The sequence below is a fragment of the Equus caballus genome, unplaced genomic scaffold (assembly GCF_041296265.1).
Source record: "Equus caballus isolate H_3958 breed thoroughbred unplaced genomic scaffold, TB-T2T haplotype2-0000440, whole genome shotgun sequence".
NCBI classification, from domain to species: domain Eukaryota; kingdom Metazoa; phylum Chordata; class Mammalia; order Perissodactyla; family Equidae; genus Equus; species Equus caballus.
This window is the reverse complement of record NW_027222395.1, coordinates 146,255-167,727: the sequence shown is the minus strand read 5'-3', so window position 1 is coordinate 167,727 and position 21,473 is coordinate 146,255. Positions and strand designations below refer to the sequence as shown.

The following is a 21,473-nucleotide window of genomic DNA, read 5'->3' as shown; positions in this document are numbered from 1 at the left end:
CCCGAATAAGATAACAGCCAGCATCCTCAGCAAACACAGAAATGAACCATCTTGACATCCAGCACAATAGAGGCAAAGAGGATTTCAGCCCAAGCTGACATCTGACTGTACTTCCTAGGAGACCCCAAGCAAGAACTGCCCAGCGAATCCCAGCCAATCCACAGAACAATAAGAGACAAGAATAAGTTACTGTTTCAAGCTACTCTACTTTGTTGTGGTTTGTTATACAGCAATAGATAACTTTTTTCATCCTTACACGAGACACAAAGAATATCGAAAGTTTGAAGATTCATGATGCCACCCGGAATGCATGTATATTTTTTACGTATTTTTTTCCTTTTAAAGGTCACTTTCTTATTCATTAGCCTTGAAATTGGAATTTGAATTGACCTTGATCAGAAATCCTAAGAAATGCTTAAGCAAATATTTTAAGCACTATCATATTTTGAGTACTAGTTCAGGATAAAGTGGTATTGATGTGACAAGAATAATGGATGTGTAATTAGAAGATGGAGTTTAAGTCCTAGTTCTGTCATTTATTACTGTGTGGCCTACAACAAGTTATTTCACATTTCTGCTTCCTAGTTTCCAATGCTATAATGTAATCGAAGGTATTTAGTGATGCATGACAAAACACAAACATTCAGCGAATTTCCATTTCTTTCCTTCCTATGAAAGTCCTGTACTCATAAGTGCAACCATATCAGAGCCTATCATACTGCTTCCTAAAACTAAATATTTTTATTATGTATCAAATGTTTCCCTTGATAACTATTGCATAAGCTTCCATAGTGTTGCCTTTACTAGTGTGATCTGCCTCACTTTTCCTGTGGGATAGTTTATTTAATAGATTTTGGGGACTCATCCTGTTGCTGGATTCTTACAAAGACTCTTTTGTGATAACCTTCTTTGGTTTTCAAGGACATGACCCTGTTTCTCGAGTGTGGTTCCCTACTGTAGCATAAATGTTAACAAGTTAAATGCATATCACATAAGAATTTTAATTGTTCATCATATGTTTATGTATTGAAATATAGAGTCGAATTGATATAATTGGTAACATTACCCATTTGCTTTGATTTGAGATGTCAAGTGATTGAAAAAATTTTTAATTCAGAATTGAATTACCTTGCTTATTTGAATTTATCATTTTTGCGTAATTAGGATGAACTAATTTTTTTTTTATTAATGTTATGATAGATTACAACCTTGTGAGATTTCAGTTGTACATTTTTGTTAGTCACGTTGTGGGTACACCACTTCCCCCTCTGTGCCCTCCCCCCACCCCCCCTTTTCCCTGGTAACCACCGATCAGATCTCCTTATCAATATACTAACTTCCAACTATGAGTGGAGTCATATAGAGTTAGGATGAACTAATTTAATTTGCAGTTATCCTTAAATGACTTAACTGATGTCTGCTGAGGTTCTCAAGGCCACAGGATTATGGAGTCATGCTGAACATCACTCTGTCTCTTAGGGTTGGAAGTACAAGTGCACCTTGTGAAGCCTGGAGACAGAAGTTACAAGCTTGATTTTTTCTCCATTAATGTTTTTTTTCTGTTTTGTCCCCCTCACCTCACTCTAGGCTGCGTCATGTTTCCCAGAAGGACCACATATTGCATTTGGAGGTGGTCCTCCTTTTCCAACTTTGTTCTGATTTTATGTCATTTTTACTTGGTGTTGAGCTCACATCTCAGTTCTGCAAAGGAAAGCTGGTTATTTATCTGGTAACTTGTGGTTGGAATCCCCAAGAGAGTGCTCTTTATAGAGACTGAGGGTCCTTTAGCAAATATTGCTTTTTGATGATGCATTTTAATAAGCCTTTTAAAAATCTGGATACCAGACTACCGGCTAGGGTACCTGGAAGCAATAATTTTAAAATAGTGCTTTTCAAACTGCAGGTCCTGACCAACTAGTGGATTATGAAATAATTCTAGAGAGTGTGACAAGCACTTAAAAAACAATGAAACAAAATGGAATAGATAATATTAGAGTGTATTACACGTAAAAAGGTAAGAACAGTTTCATAAAATTTTTATATTCCTTTGGTGTGTGTGCGTATATACTGATTTACGATAAAAAATAATTTATAGATTTATTTTGTGAGTTGCCATCAAAAGAATTTGAAAGTCACTGCCATGGATTTAAAGTTATCTGAAACACAGTTTTGTAATATAGCAGTTTGAAATGAAGCCCCAACAATATATGTAACAAATAAAAGCGTAGATAGGTTTTAGCTGCAAATTTTAAAGGGATTGGCAAGCTACTTTTCCTGAGAAGTCTAGCCCTGGGATGACTGGGTATTTTCCAAAGGGCCAGGAACCAGTTATCCCAATAAACGGTAGGGGCCTCAATGCTCTCTCCCTGGGAGGCTCTGAGGTAACGTTCCTCATCTCACTTGTAATGCTGCTGTTGCCTTGCTGCAGTGGCTGTTGGAAGTACTGCGTCTTCCCTAACCAGATCAGAAGGACCCAGTTTTCCCAAAGTCTTGGTCTGCCAGAAAGATGGCATTGCACTTCTCCCCGATTTGTGGGACCTGCACCCAGCTTGGAGAGCTGGAAAACTCCAGCCCTTAACTCCCCTCTTTGCTAGGGAACCACGTTTTCCTTCCCACTGGGTCCTTGGAAGATGGGAAGCAGCAGTAAGGTTACTTGTGTTTTATCCACACCATGTGCGTCTGTGTTTTTGTGTGAAGGCTGACTCATGTGGAGGAAAGTTCTATGCCTAGAATTATAAAATTAATGCTAATCAGAGTAATGCAGCATGCCACTTCCAATCTGCTAATGAGCTTTGGGGAGAGATGGCACATCTTCCTGCAGCTGATGGATGCCCCTTTTAGAGGATCTACGACATCCTCCCCAGGTCTTCACTCAGCTGGGCTAACACACTTCAGAACAAAATAATCCTCAGGGCAGGATGGGACCCCTTGCTTTTTGGTTCTTGTCCCTTGAATCAGTCTACTCTCTGTGCCACTAAAATGGCTGCCTATTAAACTCATCAGTGGAATCTGCCATACTGTGTCACTTAAACTTTTTCCATCTGCTTATGGTTTTTACTTGTTTTTCATAGAAAGCCCTGACCTAAATCTCTACTCTTCTTTTATAATGCTTTCATTTTGACCTTACTACTGCTGAAAGTCAACCAAACTCATTCATCACTGTCCCTCCCCCCAATCTCCATGAACATTATCCTGTTATCCAGGTTTTTAACATCCACTCAAGAGATTGTCAACAAAAATGGACTAAACCTTTACATGGAACTTCTTTACCCCCACATGGGACATTTTCAAGAATAGGAGCTTTCAGATGAATTAGCAATGTAGATAAATTTGTTACCAACACTAGAATCTCATTCTAAAATATTTTCTACAGCTCAAAACATGGCATAAGGCAGATTCCTATTTAAGAGAAAGGGCCTTCTTTTAAGTTGTCTTGAAGATTCTGAGACTGTCCTTACGAGCAGTGCTATGAGAGGATACGAGGCACAATCTCAGTCACCCCAAGAGTTAATTTAAATGGAGAAAGTGAGATGGTTTCCCAAAACATTGGAATTGATTTTTCCCTGAGTCTCTCCATAGTTGTAGATTCTGATAATCACAGAATATAGAGAAGGAAGAAACTTGGTGTTCCTTCTAACTGCCTCATTTCACAAACCAAGAAATTGAGGATCAGAGACATGAGGTCATTAAAGTCATCCAGTTACTTAGTTGCTTACTTCGACTAGGGTGGTTTCAGAAAGGATGCAGAAAAGTACAAGTATTTGAGAGCTAGTTAGGGACTGTATTAATCAACACTGTAATAATCAGCTCTGTGTCCTTGGGTGCTGCGACAGCTGGGGGTCCACTGCTGCAGCTGACAAATAAAGTGTGAGGAAGAAACAAAAACTGAGGGAGTCCATCGCCACTAGACCTGCCTTATAAGAAATGTCAAAAAGAGCTCTCCTGTCTGAAATGAAAAGGCAAAGGATACAAAGCTTTAAACAAGTTGATAAATAGATAAAATCAGAAAACTGCAACTCTGTATCAGAACATGTTAGTAAACAATTATGATGCAAAGGTTAAAGGGAAAGAAAGCATTAAAAATAACATTAACCATTCCAATTTGGTAACAAATTCACAATACAGAAAGAAAGAATTTTGACAACAAAAATAGCAAGGGAAGAAGAAAAGGACAGAACTTGCCTAGTCAAATGAAGCAAAAATGCTATCAGCAGAAAAAGAACTATCTCATCTGTGAGACCTTTTATACAAACCTCATGGTAACCACAAAACAAAAATTAAGGCAGAGTCACGAAACATAAAAAAAGAGGAAACTGAAAAACACATCACCAAAAACCGTCAAGCTGAAATTGTAGTGAGAAACACAAGGAAAAAGAAACAAAGGAAATATAGAGCAACCATAAAACAAAAGATAAAATGGCAATAGTAAGTCCCTATATATCCATAATCATCCTAAATGTAAATGGATTGAATGCACCAATGAAAAGACAGAGAGGCTGGACAGGTTAAGAAAAAGACCCAAAAATGTGCTGCCTCCAGGAGACCCATCTCAGCTCTAAAGAAAAACATAGGCTCAGAGTGAAGGGGTGGAAGATGATACTCCGACCAAATGACAACCAAAAGAAAGTGAGTGTAGCCATAATTCTATCAGACGAAATAGACTGCAAGCCAAAAAAGACAAGAGACAAAGATGGGCATTATATAATGATAAAGGGGATAATCCATCAAGAAGACATAACATTTATTAATATATATGCACCTAACGTAGAAGCACCAAAGTCTATAAAACAACTATTAACAGATCTAAAGGGAGAAACTGACAGCAACACCATAAGAGTAGGGAACTTTAATACCCCACTTACATCAATGGATAGGTCTTCTAGAGAGAAAAATCAACAAAGAAACGTTGATCTTCAATGAAACACTAGACCAGATGAATTGAACAGATACATATATAATATTCAATCCAAAAGCAGCAGGATATACATTTTCTCTCAAGTACACATGAAACATTCTCAAAGATCCACTGTTTGTTGGGAAACAAAACAACTCCCAATAAACTTAAGAAGACTGAAAAGATATCAAGCATCTTTTCCAACCACAATGGTATGAAACTAGAAATCAACCACAAGGAGAAAGCTGGAAAAGTCACAAATATGTGGAGCCTAAACAACGTGCTATTCATTAACTATTGGAACAACAACAAAATTAAAGGAGAAATGGAAAAATATCTGGAGGCAAATGAAAAGGAAAATACAGTGTACCAAAATCTATTGGATACAGCAAAAGCAGTACTAAGAGGGAAGTTCCTAGCAACACAGGCCTACCTTGTGAGACAGGAAAAATCTCAAATAAACAATCTAACAATACATCCAACAGAATCAGAAAAGAAGAAAAATGAAGAGCCCAAAGTCAGGAGAACAAAGGAACTACTAGAAATCAGAGCTGAAATAAATGACATGGAGAGTAAAAAGAAAATAGAAAAGATCAGCGAAACTAAGAGCTAGTTCTTTGAAAATATAAACAAAATTGACAAACCTTTAGGTAGAATAAGACAAAAAGAGAGAAGCCTCAAATAAATAAAATCAGAGAAGAAATCACAAGCAATATAACAGAAATACAAAGGATTACAACAGTATTCTTTATCAATGTTATAAACTACATTAACAAAATGAAGAATAAAAATCACATGATCATCTCAACAGACGCAGAGAAAGAATTTGACAAGATTCACCACATATTTATGATAATAACTCTCAATAAAATAATTATAGAAGGAAAGTACCTCAACATAATAAAGGCCATATATGACAAACCAACAGCTAACATTATACTCAATGGTGTAAACTGATAGCTATCCCTCTAAGAGCAGGAACAAGACAAGCATGCCCACACTCACCCTTCTTAGTCCTAGCCAGAGCAATCAAGTAAGAAAAATAAATAAAACATATTCAAACTGGAAAGGAAGAAGTAAAACTGTCACTACTTGTGGATGATGAGATTTTACATATAGAAAACGCTAAAGAATCCATCAAAAAACTAAAAACAAACGAGCAGAAATAAAAAATCAAGAATACAATCCTATTTACAATCACAAAAAGAATTAAGTGGGTAGGAATAAATTTAACCAATGAGGTGAAAGACCTATACACTGAAGACTATAAGACATTGTTGAAAGAAATTAAAGAAGACATAAAGAAATAGAAGGATATTCTGTGCTCATGGATTAGAAGAATCAACATAGTGAAAAAGTCCATGTTACTTAAAGCAATCTGCAGATTCAATGTAATCCCTATCAAAACCCCAATGACATTTTTCACAGAAATAGAAAGAAGAATTCTAAAATTTACTGGAAACAACAAAAGTCCCCAAAGAGCCACAGCACTCCAGAGAAAAAAGAACAAAGGTGGAGGCATCGCATTCCCTAATTTCAAAGTATACTACAAAGCTGTATTAATCAAAACAGCACGATACTGGCAGAAAAGCAGACACAGATCAATGGAACAGAATTGATAGCCAAGAAATAAACCCATACATTTAGGAACAGCCAATTTTCAACAAAGGAGCTAAGAACATACAATGGAGAAGGGAAAGTCTCTTCAATAAACACTGTTGGGAAAACGGACAGCCGCACACAAAAGAATGAAAGTAGACCATTATCTTACACCATGCACAAAAATTAACTCAAAATGGATTAAAGACTTGAATGTAATACCTGAAACCATAAAACTCCAAAGAAGAAAACATAGGCAGTAAGCTCTTTGCTATCATTCTTAGCAGTGTCTTTTTGAATATGTCTCCTCAGGAAAGGGAAACAAAAGAAAAAATAAGCTAATGGGACTACATCAAACTAAAAAGCGTCTGTATGGCTAAGGAAACATCAATACAATGAAAAGACAACCTAGCAATTGGAAGAAGATATCTGTGAATCATTTATCCAATAAGGGGTTGCTATCCAAAATATATAAAGAACTCAACAACAAAAGAACAAACTTAGTCAAGAAACGGGCAGAGGATTTGAACAGACATTTTCCCAAAGATATACAGATGGCCAACAGGCACATGAAAAGATGTTCAACATCACTAATTATTAGATAAATACAAATCAAAACCACAATGAGATATCACCTCATGCCCATCAGAATGGCTATTACTAAAAAGACAAGAAATAAGAAGTGTTGGAGAGGGGCCAGTGCCATGGCCGAGTGGTTAAGTTCGTGTGCGCTACTCACTTCAGCAGCCCAGGGTCTTGCCAGTTTGGATCCTGGGCCTGGACACGGCACCACTCATCAAGCCATGCTGAGGTGGCATCCCACACAGCACAGCCAGGATATACAACTAGAATATACAACTATGTACTGGGAGGGTTTTGGGAGAACAAGAAGGAAAAAAAGATAGACAACAGATGTTAGCTCAGGTGCCAATCTTTACAAAGAAAACAGAAGTGTTGGAGAGGATGTGGAGAAAAGGGAGCCCTCATACACTGCTGGTGGGAATGTAAATTGGTGCAGCCACTGTGGAAAATAGTACAGAGATTCCTCAAAAACTTAAAAATAGAATGACCAGGCATGACATCAGCATCACGGCGGAGTGAGCTCTTCCCTTAGACTCTCCTCCCTAAGAAAGAATGAAAAGGACATTCATAAACCAACAGAGGACAGGCACACAACACAAAAGACATCTGAGAGACCCATGCAGCCAAATGCCTGAAGGTGGAGGTGCTGGACCCCCCAGGAGGAAGGAGGAGGAAGTAAGGGGATCTCCTCTCCCTCCCCAGCAATGACCTAGGGCACAGGACCATGCACAGCTCTGAGAAAAGAGGGGCCTGGGGGGAGACTCTGTAGGAATGCCTTCGCTCTCCAAGTTCCCTCACATCCCATAGGAAAGCTCCACAGAGGAGGCTAAGCTATTGTGGGGTTGTCTTCATGAAGCCAGCACGCCAGGAGGACAGACAGCGAGGGCAAACAGAGAACACCCACGGGATGGCACATGCAAAAGAAGTGCCCCTCCCCCTGCTGGGCTCACAAGCTCAGCCAGTCAGCCAGAGCAAGGGACCCCGTCTAGAGTGCCCGTGCGTACATTAGCAAAGCAGCAGCTACAAGCAGGCAATCGCAGATGGGTCCTGTCAGCATAGATTCCAAAGGACAAGCACAGACACCAGGGATCACAGCAGGCTCAGAATACACAGCTCCTGAACCTCCTCCAGTGGTGGCAGGTGGAATCTGCAACCAGATACTATCTATGTGAAGGCACAAACCAACCCCATCAAATAGTATGAAGAAATATATTAATAGTCCAGACCAGAAGGAAAATGAAAAGCACCTAGAAATCAATCCTGAAGGCACACAAATTTACAATGTAAACGACAGAGAATTCAAAATAGCTAACATTAAAAAACTCAACGAGTTACAAGAAAATTCAGATAGTTCAATTAAATCAGGAATAAAATTAATAAACAGAGGGAATACTTCACAAAAGAGATTGACCCTACAAAGAGAAACCAATCAGAAATGTTGGAGATGAAAAACACAATGAGATAAAGAAAAATCTGGATACCCTGAATTACAGAGCTGACGTTATGGAAGACGGAATTAGCAATCTGGAGGACCGAAATATAGAAAGGCTTCAGATGGAGGAGGAGAGAGAATTAAGACTAAAAAGAACCGAAGAAATTCTCTGAGAAATATCTGATTCAATTAGGAAATGCAACATAAAAACTACGGGTATTATAGAGGGAGAAGGGAGGGAGAAAGGAGCAGAAAGTCTGTTCAAACCTGGAAAAGGAGCTGGAATTACAAGTAAAAGACGCTAACAGAACTTCTGATTACATCAATGTAAAAAGACCTACTCCAAGGCATAGAGTAGTAAAACTGGCAAAAGTCAGTGATAAAGAAGAAATATTTTTAAAGGCAGCAAGGCAGAAGAAAATAACTTACAAAGACCATATCAAACTTTCAGGAGATTTCTCAGCAGAATCTTTACAGGCTACGAGAAGGTAGAATGAGATATTCAAAATTCTGAAAGACAAAAACCTTCAGCTGAGAATACTCTATCCAGGGAAAAATATCCTACAGATATGGTGGAGAAATACAAACTTTCCCACATAAACAAAAGCTGAGGTAGTTCATCACCACAAGACACCCCAAACAGGAAATGCTCAAGAAGACCTTCATACCTGAAAAAGAAAAAAAAGAGTTCACAAAGCCTTGAGCAAGGAGATAAATAGGCAGCCAAAGTCAGAAAATTGCAGCTCTCTACCAGAAGAGGTTAGCAAAAACTTAATTATGACATGAAAGGTAAAGGGAAGGAAAACATCAAAAATAACTATAATCTTGTGATTTTAACCACAAAATCACAACACAAAACAGAATGTGTTATGACCAACAAATCAGAGGAAGAGGAAAGGGATGGAACTGGCTTAGACCAAGGAAATAAGAGGCTATCAGAAAATGGTATATCTCATCTACGAGATTTTTTATACAAACCTGATGGTAACCACTAAACAAATAATCAGAACAGAGACACAAATGATACAGAAAAAAAGAAAACTGAGGGGCTGTCCCAGTGGCATAATGGTTAAGTTCACATGCTCTGCTTCAGCCACCCAGGGTTTGCAGCTTCAGGTCCCAGGCACAGACCTATGCATCTCTCATCAAGCCCTGCTGTGCTGGCATCCCACATACAAAAAACAGAGGAAGATTGCCACAGATGTTAGCTCAGCAACAATCTTCCTCAAGCTAAAAAAGAGGAAGATTGCTTACAGGTGTTAGCTCAGGGCCAGTCTTCCTCACACACAAAAAAGAGAAAACTGAGAAAACCATCATAGAGAACTACCAAACTGAACTGGCAGTCCAAAATACACAAGACAAGAAACAAGGGAAATACAGAGCTGCAAAACAAGTGATAAAATGGCAGCGTTAAGCCCTTATATATAAATAATCACTCTAAATGTAAATGGATTGAATTATCCAATCAAAAGACAGAGTGGTGGGATGGATTGAAAAACAAGACTCATCAATATGCTGCCTCCAGGAAACACTCTTAGCTCTAAAGACAAACACAGGCTCAGAGTGAAGGGACGGAAGATGATACTCTAAGCTAATGGCAAACAAAAGAAAGCAGTTATTGCAATACTTGTATCAGACACAGTAGACCTCAAGATAAAAAAGGCAATGAGAGACAAAGAGGGGCAGTATATAATGGTAAAAGGGACACTCCAACAAGAAGACATAACACTTATAAATATACGTGTACCCAACAAAGGAGTACCAAAGTACATAAAGCAACTATTAACAGACCTAAAAAGAGATATTAACAACAACATAATAATAGCAGGGGGCCCCAACAGTCTACTTACATCGATGGATAGATCATCCAGACAGAAAGTTAACAAGGAAATAGTGGAATTAAATGGAAAACTAGACGAGATGGACTATATAATAGATATATATGGAACATTCTGTCCAAAAATAGCAGAATACACATTCTTCTCAAGTGCACATGGAGCATTCTAAGGACAGACCATATGTTTCGAAACAAGATAGGCCTCAATAAATTTAAGAAGATTGAAATCACATCAAGCATCTTTTCTGACCAAAATGCTATGAGACTAGAAATCAGCTACAGGAAAAAAGCTGGGAAAGTGACAAATATGTGGACACTAAACAACATGCTACTGAACAACCAATGGATCATTGAAGAAATTAAAAGAGAAATCAAAAAATATCTGGAGACAAATGAAAATGAAAATACACCATACCAACTCATATGGGATGCAGAAAAAGTTGTCCTATGAGGGAAATTCATAGCAATACAGGCCCAGCTTAAAAAAACAAGAAAGATCTAAAATAAGCAATCTTAAAATACAGTTAGAAAATGGAGAACCAACAAAGCCCAAAGTCAGCCGAAGGAGGGAAACAATAAAAATCAGAGCAGAAATAAATGAAATTGAAACCAAAAAAGAAAAAAGAACAGTAGAAAAGATCAGTGAAACAAAGCGCTGGTTCTTTGAGAAGATATGCAAAATTGACAAACCCTTAGCCTGACTCTCTAAGAAAAAAAGAGAGAAGGCTCAAATAAATAAAATTAGAAATGAAAGAGGAGAAATTACAACAGATACCACAGAAATATAAAGGATTATAAGAGAATACTATGAAAAACTATATAGCAACAAACTGGACAATCCAGAAGAAACAGATAAATTCTAAGACTCATACAACTTCCCAAAACTGAATCAAGAAGAAACAGAGAATCTGAATAGCCCAATCACAAGTAAAGAGATTGAAACAGGTAGCTTAGTGGGAAACTACTTACCCTGACAAGGTTACCCACTCAAAGCTAACAGCCAACATCACAATTAATAGTAAAACACGCTATATTTTTCCTCAAGACTGACTTGATTTCTACTATTTCAACTTCTCCTTTTCCTTTAATGCATGGATCCTGCTAAACCTTATAAATCCATTACAATATAAAGTGGGGAATGAATAAAGAGCTCACCTGAGGGATGTTCACTCTCTGTGGCTCCTGGGCGAGTACAGAGGACTGTGGTTCAGCTGAGGGGACAGAAAGAAGACAGGGGTCCTGAGATTTAGCTGTCTTACAGCTCTTAGATTCACCTCCTCAAATCTCAGCACCCCAGTTGGGGATCATCCTCCCCATAGGCACAGGGCCCTCTGGGCCTTGAAAAGGCACAAGAAGGATCATGGACAGGCAGCAACACCTGTCTTTGTGTGATTCTGAAATGACCATGGAGCTGAAATCTGCAGTTTTTTACTGAGTGAACATAAACTTTACTCGATTGATTTAACAATAACGCATGCGTCCTTCTGGATAACAGAAAGAAATAAAAACAACCGATCAGTTGAATTAAAGTACGCCAAACGACAAGACACTATTCCTTCATTAAAGTTAACTTAGCAGAAAAATGCTCAGTATGCATCATTTATCTATTTTTCTCAGTAATATTATTCAACCCCTGGTATACACAATCCACGGAAAGCCTAGTAAAAGAGATGGGAGGATTTAAGGCAGGAATTTGTAATTGTTCATTTCAGCTGGGAAGTATTTCTCAAAAGGCCCTTTCGATAGATGCTTTTGGTAACTTACCTGTGAGAGAGTGAACTGTCACAAACTGCGTTTCCCTGGACAAGTCACTGAAATTTTCAGGCCCAATGTCTTTAAATCTTTCAAAAGAGTTAGAAGTAGGTGACCTTGGAAAACTCTTCACAGATCATCATTCTTGGATCCTGTGACATCAGGATAACGTCACTAATGTCACATGTGGTGGTGGACATGTGTGACAGCAGCGCATCTGTAAATAGCGGGGGCCATTTAAGGGGACCGGAGACAGAACTTCCTCCCTCTGCCTGGTTGTCCCTTACCCCCAGACCTTGCCCTCACGGCTCTCCAACAAAGCAGCCTTTCCTGAGCAGCCTGCCCCTGGGCCACCCCAGCTCACCTGTACTTCCCAGGGACGGCCCAAATGCCCCACTGTCACACAGTGTGGTGGCTCCTGAAGGTGGCATCATCAAGTCTGGTTCATTCTGGGCAGGAGGATCAAGACCTGCTTCTGATCTTGCAAATCTAGCATCTGCTCCTTTCTGGGCTCTTGTCTCTGCTCTGAAGCTCTGGAGAGAGGTCTAAGGTCAGAGGGGCGCTCTCTTCCAGGTAAGACTCCCTCACAGAGGCCCCCTGCTTCCTGCCTCACAAGGGCTGGTTTGTTTCAAGGCAACTGGGACATGGATCTGAGAAATAAATTCATCTTAGGGGCAAAAAGGCTGACTCTTAGAATTCATTATAACGTCAGACTTCAAGGACAGAAAGCCTGACAATGCAGAGGGGGCCAGGCACCTCTGTCTGACCCAAGGGACCTGAAGAGACACTAGAAATCCCAGGATACATGTGACACATGGTGGGATTCCATCCACATCCTTTCCTTTACATCCCTGGGGACGCAGGGACAGGCCATGTTCCTAAGTGCTGTGAAGGCTGTAATGCCAGTCTTGGGCAGGTGTGACATCAGACAAAGCCTGAGACTGAAGCCAAGCACACCTGCCCTCGAATCCAAATTCCCTGGCTGGGAGCTCCTGACTCGAGCACATCGGGCCACCGACCCGAGCCTCGGTTTCTGGTGAAGTGGTTGTCAGGGTACATTAAACTATCCAGTAAAAAAACAAAGCGTCCTCTAACTATAACAGCAGTTGTCACTTACTTAAGGCTTCCTACCTGGCACTTGTCTAAAATAGTGATCTATGTTTCCAAACGTCGCCGTGAAACAATCATTATTAATATTTATAGATGAGAACCCTGACTCTCGCCCAGGTTCCTTCTGTCGCCCCTGCTAACAGGTGACAGAGCTGGCACTGACCGGGCCTGTAGTGCTCCAGAGCTCGGGCTCCACCGCAGACCCACGGTCACCGTCCGCCTGATAAACGCACTCCTCCCTCCCGCACCCACCGCCGCCGACATGGGCTTCTCTCCGGTCGGGCTGCAGGCGGGCTGGTCACACGATCCTCGGGCATCCCGGACCGCCCCGAACACCTGCGCCCCCCGGCAGCCCGAGGGCCGGGGTCTCCCCCATCGGCCTTACCCGCTCTGACGGCCCGCCCGGGTTTATACACCGCCGCGGGGGGCGACGAGGTCCCAGACACTTCCTGCTCCCATCCCCAAGCACAGGCACACCCTTCCCAGCTAGTCCCTCGCCCTCGGTGCGCACCCTGCATTTTCCGAGCACACCCCAAAGTTCCCCAACGGTTCTCTGGAGTCCTGAGAAGACAAACGAGGAGGCTACGGCTGCACATGCGCAGAAGGAGCGTGGCGTCCCCTTCCCGGAGTCCAGGCGGTGAACCTCACCTATTTAAAACTACATTTCCCATAGGCCTCCGCGTCTACATTTCAAGTCACTTTTGGCCTTTCCGCGAAAGCGGGAGGACGGTGTTCTTAAATCTCTCCTGCCCAGGGTCCTCCGAGCCCGAAGAGGTTAAGGGTTAAGCCTGAACTCTGCTGTCAAATGCAAAGGGTAGTCCGCTATTGGCTCCCGATTAAAATAGCATTTTTTTCATAAGTCATTTGGAGGTAATTGGGGAAATTTGAATACGGATTGGATATGGAAAATATTAAAATATTACTTAGATGGTGTGAAAAAAATTTGGAGTTAGGTAGGAAAATTGACTTTGTAAAAAGAAAAAGACATGCCGACTGAAGTAGTTAAATTATATAGCTGTAAAATTATAATTTTACAATTTTTCAACCTGGGACCTCCACCCTGTTCCTTTACAGCCGCCGGACCCACCAACCCCTGAGCCCCATCCTGGCGCGCCTGGGGCCCAGTGTGCAGATTCTACTGAGGGTCTGCACAGGTGCTCCAGGGGTGGATGTTTATAGGAAATCTGTTGGGTCTTCTACATTAACATTGATTCTTGCTGAATTCTCTTATTGTTTCAGAAATTTTTATGTTAAATATCTTGGATTTCCATGCACATAACGACAAGTTTGCTTGCTTTTTGCTGACGTTTATAATTCTTTGTCATTCTTTACCAAATTACAGATAAAAGCACAAGAATGCTGGTTAAACTATATTAAATCAATCATAATAGACTTTAACATAAAGATCACGAAGGAGAGAAAGTGGTCACACATATGTCGTTTAACAAACATTTATTGAAAACTGACTGTACAATCGACATCATTCTAGGTGCTGGGATAGCAACATCAAATAAAAGAGAGTAAATTCCCTACCCCCATGGAGTTTATGATCAGGCTTGTTGTGGGGCCTATTAGTCAGGGTCCCCTGAAGAAACAGGTGTCAGTTGTCAAGAAACCATGGGACACTTGAGGAGAGTCTAATAAATAGGGCTCTAAAAATGTGGGTAGGGTTAGTGAAGCATCCTGTAACTAGTGTTGGTAGAGAGTTATTATCGCCCCCAGGGCTGTAGTGAGAGTAGGTGACATTATCAGAACTTAGCACAAAAGGCCACCCTTATGAGAGCTGTGGTCTTAGGAAGAGAAACATTGTGAATGCCCATTACATGGCTCAGCACGGAGAGCCAAAGGAATAAATACCCAACACCTCACTTGTTCTCTTCCCTCTGATATCCTATCCTCCGTTAAGCATTTATAAACCCCATTCAATACCTATTCTTAGAATTCCATCCGCATGTGTCTCTTCTAGACCTTTTGGTCACCAATTTTCCAGTCTTATTCTTGTTTAGCCCCCTACTACCTGTCAACTCACTGAGCTACTGGACATAAATCAGTATAAATCGAAACTCAAGTACATGTCAGTTCTTCACAAAGTGAACTAAATATACCTCCTTAAACTCTACCCACTGGGAAGATTTTTTTTTCACCACACATTTCAGAACCACCCCTAAGTGAGACTGTAATCGTAGCAGCCATAATTTCCAATGATGCCACCATACACTGTAAACCCAGTTTGAAGGAGAGTTGATGGGTATGTGGCCACAGGTCTCCCTTGGGGACTTTTGGGGAATGTTTAATTGTATATTCTTGTGACCAAGTTATGAGGAATTTTGTCAAAGGGACCCAGCCTTCCCTTTAGTCAAAGCCTCCTGTCTATAAAGTAGGATATATCAAGGATTTAGAAAGAGAATCTAAATCCCTGTTGTGGTGATTTGTGTTCGTTTTCTGCCCACAAGATCCAGAATTTCACATGTATATAGATATATATCTCAAGAAGCATCTTAGTAGAATACCCATCTATTTCATTTCAATGAACTTCATGATCAAAGAGCCACCACCACTGATCCCTTCATATCACCACAAAAGATGGCTGCACATGAGAAACACTCTAAGAGTTTCAAAAAACATTTGTCAGTATCCCATTAGAGAAAATACATATTTCATTGCTTTGAAATGCAACATGGGCTGCTCCTGAGTCCACAGGGAGTATACTCATATTGATTAATTTGAGCCTATCCAAACATAATTCATCCTTCCTAATCTAATATGGTAAGGATCCACCCCCTTATGTGCTACCTAGTTTCTGCTTTATTGGGCAAGATCTTGAGTTCCTTTTGTGTTTTTGGTTTTTTAATTTCTGGATTTCTTGCAATTTTACTCTGAACATAGCTGGTTTTTTATTCCTATTATGGGCCTGGAGCCAGTAAGGAAGTTCGGACAGGGCCTGAGGATAGTGTGTATCTCCTTCAGGGGTAACTTATACTAGGATCACCCCTTAGGATTTGGAGAGAGAGAGAGAAGTGAGACAGACACTGTCAGAATTCAGTTACTCTTCACTTCTTTTTCTAAGCTCCTCAAAGCAGTGACTTTTAGTATACCTTAAAGGCCTTAAAATTGCAGAGTGTGTGGCAGGTACAACAAACTTGAACTGTCTAATAAGCCTCAAAGCTGTGCAGAGGCAAGTGTACACCTGCCAGGCAAAGTGCACAGAGTTTAGAACATCTGTTCTGACCAAGTAGTAGTATATGTTTGACCATATCCTTCTCCTCTGATAATAACTTTGGGCTTCCTAGATGCTCGGTAAATCCATGTAAGTGAAGGAATACAATTTCTTCACCTTAATCTTGACCTCACACTGATCCATCCTCGCAGTAATTGGGGGAGGTGTACTTACCTGGCATTCACCCTCATATGGCTAGTGATCATTTTATAAAATATTGAGGAACATAATGTCCCTCTTGAAGATATTCTTGTATTCAAACCTTATCTGAGTGAGTAATTGAGGCAATCTATTGAGAGCCCCAGTATATTGGATCACTTTTCAAACTGTTCAGACACCTCCATCTGGGAACTGTTTCTCTCTACACCTGTCAATATTAGATTAGTTTTATCTTTTTAGGGTTTCATGCAAAAGGAATCATACAGTGTATTTTTGTGTGGCTTTTTTTTCACTCAGGATAATGATTTTGAGATTCATCCTATAGTTGAATACCAGCAATGAAGGAACAGCCTCACACAGGGAGAAACAACTGCTTATGAAATCAAGGGAGACTCATTGTGCCCAATGAGTTCAGCTATATGTGAATCCAAATACATGTAATCATTCCAATTTCCAGGTTCCTAGACTTTCCCAGTAAACGTCCCAAATCTCATGTAATACACCTCCTCAAATTGTGGATCTAATAGTTATTGTAATTGTTTGAAGAAATAATGTCCAAAACTTCCCAAAGTTGATGAAACAATGTTAATTTACACATCCAAGAAGCTTACTGAACTCCAAGTAGGATAAATACAAAGATATAGTTTTACCTAGACACATCATAGTCAAACTGTTGGAAGCCACACACAAAGAGAAAATCTTAAGAAAGAGAAAAACAACTGAACATGTACAGGAGAGCATCAACATAAATAATATCTAACTGCTCATCAGAGAAAATAGACCCTAGAAGGCAGTGAAATGGCATATTCAAAATACTGAAAGAAAAAATGGTAATGAAGAATTTTTTTATCCAGCAAGACTATCCACTAATTATAAAGGTGAAATAAGGACATTCTTAAATTTAAAAGGACTGGAAGAATTTCCTGATATCAGAACTGAATTGTGAGAAATACTAAAGGAAATTCTTTGGGCTGGAAGAAAATGACATCAGACAGTACCTCGAATCAGCTGGAAGAAATTAAGAGAGCCAGAAGTAATAAATTTCTGGGTTTTAAAAAAAAGAATCTATAAATATATTTTCTCATTTCTTCTGTTAAATTCTTTAAAAGACATGAGATTGTACAAAGAAATAATTGTAACATTCTAGTATTGGTTTTGTAACATATATAGATATAATATATATAAAAACAAGAGCACAAGAGGGGAAAGTAACAGAGTTACATTGGAGGAAACATTCTATATTTCATAGGAATTAAGTTAATATTCGTTTGAAATAGACCATAGTCAGTTAAAATGCATATTGGAATCCCTACCACAGACACTAGGAAAATAGCTCAAAAACAGTAAAAAATATTCAATAGAGGAATTAAAATGATATACTGAAAGATTTATTTAGCACAAAAGAAGTTAATAAAGGAAGGACAGAGAACAAAAAAGCCTGAAGACACAGAAAACAAATAGCAAAATGGCAAATGTAACTCTGATCCTATCAATAACTGCACTAAATGTGAATGGTCTAAAAAAAACAATTAGAAGACAGAGATTGGGAAAATGAATAATAAAGCAAGATCCAACTATACGTGATCTACAAAAGACACATCTTAGATTCAAAGACAAACAGAAGTTGAAACTAGAAGGATGGAAAAGACACATCACACAAATAGTTACCAAAAGATTGCTGGAGGGTTGTGTTAATACTGGACAATGTAGATTTTAAAACAAGAAATATTATTAGAAGCAAAGAGGGACATATCCAAATGACAAAATGTCATTAAATCAGAAAGATATAAAAATTAACAATGCTTACAAATGTAACAACAGAGCTTCAAGATACGTGAAGTAAAATTTGACGGAAACGAAAGGAGAAAGAGACAATTCAACAATACTTGGAAATTTCAACTGCCTCCTGTCCATAATGGATTAAAAAGAGGAAAGACAATCAGCAAGGTTATACAAGACTTGAACAGCACTATCAACCAAATTAAATTAAGTGACGTGTATAGATCACTGCACTCAATGACTACAAAACACACATTCTTTTCAATACCACATGGAACATGCTCCAGGATAGACCGTGTACTCAGCCATAAAATAAATTCCACAGATTTAGCAAGAATGAAATTATATAAAATACGTTCTCCAACCACAATGGAATGTGAGCTATCAAGAATGGAATATATCTGGGATATCCACAAACATTTGGAACTTAAATGACACCCATCTGAATAACATATGAGTCAAAGAATAAATTGGGAACAAAATTTGAAAGTACTTTGAAGTGAATGAAAATTTAAAAAATAGAATATCAAAGTCTATGGGATGTGCCTAAAGCAGTACTTAGAGAGAAATTTAGAGTATTAAACACCTATAGTGGAAGAGAGGAAAGTCTCAAATCAATAATTTAAGTTCCTACCCTAAGAAAGGAAAGAAAGGAAAATAAACCAAACTGAAAACAAGCAAAAGAAAGGAAATACAAAAGATTAGAACACATGTCTGTGAAATACAAAACACAAACATCAATAAAACCAGAAATTGGCTGTTTACCACATAAAGTTGACAATCCCTTAGCTAGCATCCCCAAGGAAGAGAGAAGATAGAATTTACCAAAATCAGAAATTAGAAAGGGACACCCACAGAGAAATTAAAGGATTATAAGAGAATATTATGAACAACTTTATGCCACAAATTAGACAATTTATAAGATATTGGCAAATTCTTAGATCCAAATTTCCAAAACTGACTCAAAGAGAAATAGAAAATCTCCATAGATCTGTAACAAACAAGAAAGTTAAATTACTAATTAAAACCCTTTCAGGGAAGAAAAGCCCAGATTCAGATGACTCAACTGGTGAATTCCATTGACTATTAATGGAGAAAATAATCCCAATCTCCCACCATCTATTTCAGAAAATATTAGAAGGAGAGAGCTGGTCTCACATCATTCTATTAGGCCAGAGTCACCTTAATTTCAATGGCAAGTGAAGACATCACATGCAAAGACAAGACCACTATCCCTCATGAATATAAATGAAAAAGCCTTAACGATGTGTTAGTGAGTGATGTCACCAAGATGGGGGAGTAGGAGATGTTAGCCTCTGTCCTCCCAGAAAGATCAACAATTAGACTGCTACCTACCCATGATCAAAAAGAGTTCTGGGAGAGCTCTAAAGCCCTCTTAAGAAACTTTAGCAACATAGCGGAACAAAAAATGTGAGAATAACCACACATAAAGAGAAAGAAGAACAGCTTCATTTTGCCTGCATCACCCCGTCCTTTAAGCTGGCATTACTCAGTGCTAAGAGGGAACTCCTCAGCTAGAAAGAGCTCTCCTTTCAGGGAAAGAGAGAGCAGAGTGAACGACCGGCGTCCCAGCCTTTCAGGGCACACAGGAAGTACCCACTTTGGTTTCCCCCCACCCAGAGACTGGCAAAGCAGAAAGATATAGAGATGGCTAGGGACAGGGAAGAAGAGCAGGGTTTACCAATATCGGGCACACAGCAGTAAAGACCACAGCTGTGTGACCTGTTCTATAGATAACCCCAACGTGGAAGGGCAAGGGGAACAGTGCACTAAGAGAGATACACAGCTCTGTGGGAGCAGGGGAGGAGCAGTCTCTGAACACGTTCCAGGAAAGGGGTCACCTTCCATGCCAAGATGAACTTTGCATGAATAAAGATTTAAGTGAGGACAGACTGAGAAGAGTGAAGAGGGGAATGGGGTGTGGACCAAATTTCATCCACCTGCAATTTTACCTACTCAAATTTTATCTACCACGGCAAGAAGTTAGTGTCTAATATTTTAAAATTACTTTTAAATACAAGTATTCGTACTAGTTATATAAATGGAGGTAAACACAAGAACAGCTAGGATAGAAGTGGCTCAAGTGGTTTCCATGGGGAATGGAACTGGGGGGATAGAAAGGACTGGGGTTGTAAGGTTGGGGAGGGCCTGTCACGGTCCTTTATAAAGCCTTCAGTACTATTTGATTTTAAAGGCACAAGTATGGATTCCTTAGATAAATATTAATTTTTAAGTGAGCTTTAAAGAATGAGTAAGGTTTCTACAAGGAGAAACTTGTAGTTTCTCAGTTTACTTTTCCTGCCACTCTAGTGCCTACGACCACAGGGCGTGGGAAAGCCCTGGCCCCGGCTTCAGAGTGGCTGTGGCTTCACGGGAACATGGATGATCTGTCCCTGTGGTACCACAGCATCACGTCTGCCTGCGATCCTGCTCTAAACCAGCAGCCTCTGATACTGCCAGAATCCCAGCATCATCCCCGCTGGCAGTTCTTCGTGCCAGGCCCCACCCACTGGACCAGACTCCTGAAATGCTGAAATGGACCTGAATCCCTACTTTCTCCATCCCTAGTTCAGCCTCTTCTTTTTATACGTGGCCCACGTCAGCCTCTGGACAGCATCCACGATGCACTGATGGTCTCCCACCAGAACTCATTTGTACATTTCTGCCTGTTCCTCCTTCACCCGCTCTCTTCCTGCAGAATGGCTTGGCTGCTCCTTGGAGCTCATGCAGGATCGATGTATCACTTAGAGCAGCTCTAAGGAAACATCTGGTGAGGGGGAAACAGGACTCACTCCAGGCAATTACCAGACGTAGGAGGTACTGCCGATTTCCACAACCAAATAATGCACTGCACCAAGCTCCAAGGCAGGAAAGGGCAGAGATCCTAGAGCCAGGCTGCTGAGGTTGGAATCCCTATAATACCACTTACCAGCTGTGTGATTTGGGGCTCTTGATTGAACCTCTCTCTGTCTCAATTTTCTAATCTGTAAAATGGGGCTACTAATGGATCATGGAGGATCCAAGCCGAAGATACTGAAATTGGTTAAGAGGTTCTTGCATTAATCCAGACAAAAGACAATAAGGGTCTGAA

The 21,473-nt window shown here is 39.9% G+C and overlaps 1 long non-coding RNA gene across 3 annotated transcripts in view; it reads right to left on the bottom strand.

Moving 5' to 3' along the window:
- LOC138923048 (uncharacterized) overlaps positions 1-20,329 on the bottom strand; it is a 56,067-nt gene extending 35,738 nt beyond the window's left edge. For 2 of the 3 annotated variants that reach the window (XR_011436150.1, XR_011436151.1), the window contains exons 1-5: positions 13,592-20,329; positions 12,461-12,629; positions 12,109-12,313; positions 11,500-11,555; positions 1,412-1,509 (exon numbers count right to left, since the gene is read on the bottom strand). This is a non-coding gene — a long non-coding RNA (uncharacterized lncRNA). The remainder of the gene's footprint in view (positions 1-1,411; positions 1,510-11,499; positions 11,556-12,108; positions 12,314-12,460; positions 12,630-13,591) is intronic. The other variant, XR_011436149.1, reaches the window with a different exon arrangement.
- Positions 20,330-21,473: the final 1,144 nt, after the last annotated feature.